Source organism: Lichenostomus cassidix, chromosome 12 (assembly GCF_008360975.1).
Source record: "Lichenostomus cassidix isolate B80296 chromosome 12, HeHo_3.0, whole genome shotgun sequence".
Classification (NCBI taxonomy): Eukaryota; Metazoa; Chordata; class Aves; order Passeriformes; family Meliphagidae; genus Lichenostomus; species Lichenostomus cassidix.
The window spans coordinates 6043155-6048529 of record NC_139493.1 but is presented as its reverse complement, the minus strand read 5'-3'; positions in this window follow the sequence as shown (position 1 = coordinate 6048529).

The following is a 5375-nucleotide window of genomic DNA, read 5'->3' as shown; positions in this document are numbered from 1 at the left end:
TACCTTTCCTTTTTGCTTGTTTTTTTCAGTCTTTTTGTTCTTAACTTAGTCACTGAGAGCTAAATGCTAGCCTGACTATCATTCTGACAGGCCTTTTTTGTTGGTGGTGGTTTTTTTTGAAGAAAATGGATTTTTGTGCACTTCGCTTTATCTTTGTTTCAACATCTGCCTTTCTCTTAGCATTTCTGGTTCACTTCCACCATACAAAATACTCAAACATCAGCTTCTCTTGATTCTTTATTAACTCTAGACCACTTGTGTGTACATAACTACTTCTTTGCTATGGAAACACTATTTTTTTTGAATCACCCACACGGTTCTGTGTACTCCCATTTTTCAGCACCCTAATTTCATTATAAAACTGTGTTCACTAGCAATGCAGAGGGCTTTGCTGAGGGTAAGGGCAGCTCTGTGTCCTTCAGATGGTGTTGAAGCCACTCAGACAGGATCTGGTGATACCCAAGATGTAAATGTGTCCTCTGAGTCTGAGAACACACCTGAGGCTGAGCTATGAAATTCCAGGATCGCAAGAATGGGAATATTGCCTGGCATAGGGACCACAAGATCCTGTGGCAAAAAAGAGATAGAAACCCTCTAAATGCTTGCTACCAGTGATCATGAGAGAGAAGAGATGCTCTTCTCCTCCAGCACAGCAGATTAATGGATTTCCTCAGTGCAGTGCCATTTGCTACCCTGGAGAACATGAGCACCACAGAGCAGAGCAAGCAGGGAAATGTGAGGAAAACTTCCTGGAGAGGAATTTCCTGTGGAGGGAGAGGACAGTAACGAGACACAAAGCCACAACCATGTTTTGAATGTGCTCCTGCTGCAGGAGGGGCACTGCCACTTGACAGCACATGTGGAACAAGTCCCAGACATGGAGATCCTTGTCAGAGTGCTCAAGAAAAAGGCAAGGACAGGAAACCATGAAAACCATTAATCAGTAGACCGCAAGTGGTGTTGTTTCTGGCATAGGTTGAGAGAATGCTGATCATTAACTCCTATGAACATTCCTGACCTTGCTCAGGAAGGCTCTTAATTAAATGATTATGTCCCCTGACTTCTCCAAGTCTCAGGCGTATGCCTCTATGCTTTCCTTAGCAAGGCTTTTTTTGGAATCAGGATCTCCATGATTACAGTCAACTAATTATTTGAAAAGCATTTTCATCTGGACTCCAAGCAATCAAATTAAATACAGTTAATGTGGGCTTGGCAGGACTCCACACAAACAAAAGTTGCTCCATTTTTGTGCAAAATTGGAAAATCAGTTTTTGCTAATAGGCTGATGTATACAATCTGCTGCTACAGCTTTTCACTGTTTACCCATCTTCTCCATTTTGCTGTAAAACTCTTGATGCAATTTTGCTGTGATAAATGAAGCCCAAAATCTGACAACATCCTGCCTTTAGCACAAGACCTTGTAGGAACCAGAGACTGAGAAAAAATGAATTATTCTGCTTTGCAGTAAAAGTTGATAAAGACAAAGAGCATGCAGAAAATAAAGGAACATGCTGAAAATAAAGGAATCAACTTTATGCCACTTTATCAAAAGAGTTACAAAAAGACAATGACATAAATCATCAGGCTTTAGCAGCTGTAGGAGATTTCAGGTAGGAAGGCAAACTGAGTAACACAAAGTAGAAAAAGCATATGTGTAAAAAAATACTGCAAACCAAACCTGATTTTGGAGAAAACTGCAAACAAGCAGATGGACACTTTCTAATAAGCTCACAAGTCTGTTTTTCTAATTACTTAACACTTTGAAAGTAATTTGAATTTTCCCTCTGAACAGCTATCCTTATGGATCATTTTCCACAGTGAACAGGGAGTAAAGTGCACCTAAACCTGAAGGCAGTGTGTATCTATTTTTGGCTCAATGAATTTGAGTACATCCTTTTATTCTTTTTATAAAGAAATTCTGATGCAAAAAAAAAATCATGAGACTCCATCTCTATAAAACACGTCAGTCACAGAAAGGATTAATAATCTGTAACTGCCATGAAGTTGAGTTAGAAGGCTCTCTCTTTATTAAGTCATAATTGGAATAAGAAGAGCAAGGCAGATGAATGAAATTTTTAGTAAGCAGAGGGATACGGCTTTTTGCAATATGCTGAAGCAATGCAATAACAGAAGCAGTGATCGCAAATATTAATATTAGTTAATAAATCAAGATTAATCTCTAGGATAGGCAGAATTTCAGGGTAGAATACTTGAGTTGCTGCAATGACACAGGTGATGGCACTGTTTATCCCTATCAGGCAGGGATGCACCCAGCAGGTACAGGTCCCTCACAGGTTTGTGCCATGCTCCCAACGTCAAAACTGTGTGTGTTGTCACGTTAAGCACTTCAGACCTGTTTATAGTTTGCATATTTGCATATTTTTGCATTGTTATTGCACAATTAAGCTGAAGACTTCCAGACCAAGCTGTCCCAAGAGCACAAGGAAATCCAGCAGCAGTCAACTCTCAATCTGGTTAATTGGTCAGAGGTTTAAAAAACAAACTGTTTGGGTACATGTGTGTCATGCATGTTAGGAAGGCACAGTCAGTAGTTTCTTTCATAAAGAATTAAACCTTTTTCAGGTTTGCAAATGTATATTAAGTGGCATCAAATATGACTTGTATAAAATGATACTTTCCAAGGTCCAATGAAAAATTGGTTTAGACTTTTTCTCTGAGGTTCCAGCAGAAAGATTTAATTTTGACATCCCCAGCAATTTGTCTGAAAAACACCTGTCTCATCAGGTTATCATTTCAACCAGAGAAAGGACTGGAGAAGGAAAACAGATGTCTGATGCATCCTCAACAAGAAACAAGAAAACATATGCCATGAATATTTTTATGGTCTTTTTCTTTTTCTCTTACTGTTATTACCATGCAAATAATGTGCACGGGAATCTTTAAACATCTTCTAACCATTCAGCAAATAATTTCACAGAATAATGAATTCAAGTGCTGTGAATCAGCCCCCAAAATTTAATGACTTCTTTTAGTTTTTATGTCACATCTGGAAACCAGTAGGACATGGTATTGGGTGCACCTTCAGAGGGTGATTCTTGGCTTTTCCTCAGCTCTCCATGCCTGTGGTCAGGACCTTTGTTTCCACAGACATGCTGACCATGTCTGCTGTGCTGAACAGCAGAAAAACTGCCTCGTGTTCTTAGAAGTCAGCCCTGTGTTACACAACTGCAGTTCAAAGGTTACAAAGGCAAAGGCTTTGCCAGCAGACTCCACACTTCAAAGCCGTGGCAACAATTGTTGGATCAAACAGAGAGGAAAGAAGTTGCCTGTGGGTCCTTGAAGCAAACTGGAGTCTCAGAAGAAAAAGATCCAGAAGAATCTTACTGAGAAACAATGAGGAAAAAAAAAACCCTGCTCATTTTGTGGAACAAAAGCCTGAGTCCTCAAGAAACTCTCCAAGTTGCTTCCACATCCAATCAATATTTTCTTTAGCACATATGGAATGAGCCTCAGCCAACTTCCTCCTCCAGACATTCCTATTTCTGACTATCCTTAGAAAGAAGCAAGGCAGCTAATTCGAAATCTCATTCATATGTACAGGAGCCACCAGGCTTGCAGGGACAGTCTCACCATCCTGTTTGCCTGACTCAACAAATTGCTGCAGATAAGCTCAGCCATACATCCAGATATATCCACACATATGCCCTTAGCTCACAGCAGATGTGAAATGATGTCACACGAGCTCGATCCTGAAATGACAGAAAATCTGAGGACTGAAATCTCTGACAAATGCAAATGAAAGGAAGGAAATTTAAGACTGGTCATAGAGGACACTGGGGTGGAGATGAAGCCTGGTCTACAAAATCTACCTAAGCAAGGTGGAATTCCCATTCCATACAAGCCTATTTCTTATAGTCAGCACCAAAGTCACATTGGCTTAGGAATGGACCAAACAACCTTGGCTGAGGCACAATGCCAGCAATTTGGGATTTGAGCTTGAGTATGACCTCTCCCTCCTGCTGCAGCAAAACCTCCTCACAAGTTCTCTTTTAAGAAACTCTTTGCTGCAAAATTAAAGCTAACGAGACTCCTCAAGGAGATGAAACCACCCCCGTTCCAACTTCAGCATCTTGAGGCTCAGGCTGTTCTTTGAAACCAAGGATTTGTGATGCCCATGCTGCCAAAGAAGATCTGCTGAGGATAAGATCCTCCTCATGTGCCCAGTCAGCAGCATGGATAGTGGGTGTTCATCTCTGCTATTTCAGTGAGGAGCACATCACTGCAGATATCACCAAAATGGCTCTGTGCAGAGGTGTTTGACGTTGATGTAGAATGGTCAGGGCACACATTATTTTCTGCTGACTTGCCAGAGCTCATCTGCTGGTGCCTCCAGACACAGAAATGCAAAGTCTAAACTGTGCCAAAATATGGGGGTAAATACTGCCTGAGCCTGAACTCATGCATAAACCTCACTGGATTTTAATGGCATTTACACCCTAGTTTGTAGGTTATGCTTGGGCTATTTATAGAGAATCCAGACACAGGAATTCAGGAACAGAATGCCTTATATTCTAAAAAAAATAAATCTCTGACTTGAAGCTCATGTTTGTGTGTCAGACTGTCATATCATGGTCAGACCCAACCACTGAATTCTTACATGCATAAAGCAGCAGCTCTTGTGGCAGCACATATATTATACTCCTCTTTGTGCTGAAACCCCACAATTTGCCATTTGCATGACATTTTACTGCTTCTTCATTATACACCAGGAAGGAATGCTGATGGATTAGCATCACATCCAAAACAGAAACTGGCATCATCTCAGGCTCACGTGATTTACAGCAACTGCTAAGTAAATTGGGATACTTTTTTTAGTTCCCACTCTTCCTTTTTTAGAAATAAATCTTAAAAAAACCACAATCCCAAAGGCCTAACAGGCACACATTTACAGATGGCAGCAGTGGGTCATAAATGATATCTTTTCCTGGTACTATTTATGAGAGCCAAAAAAATTGAACATATTATGAGCCATTTATAATGTTCTTCAGCAGAACAGTCAGCCAAGAGACAGAGCTGAAAGCCTGTTGTAACAAAAGGTATCAAAGTGAGGAGGAGAACAGTATCTATAATTACTACTCCAGTGATAAAACAAGCATATTACAGCAGATGGGTTTAACACAAGATCACTATTAAATAAAACACTGGCTCCAATGCCAAGGGATGAATATTCAAGGAGTGAACTGAGTGAAAGTGTATAAAGGCAGCAAACACAGCTAGTTAACCCAGAAGCTGCATATAAGTCTAACCAAAGAGCTCAAACCCTACATAATTCTCCATATTGGTTGAACAGTCCCTCTGCAGTGAAAACTTTCACAATTAAGTATTAAACAATACAAATGACAGGACTGAGCATT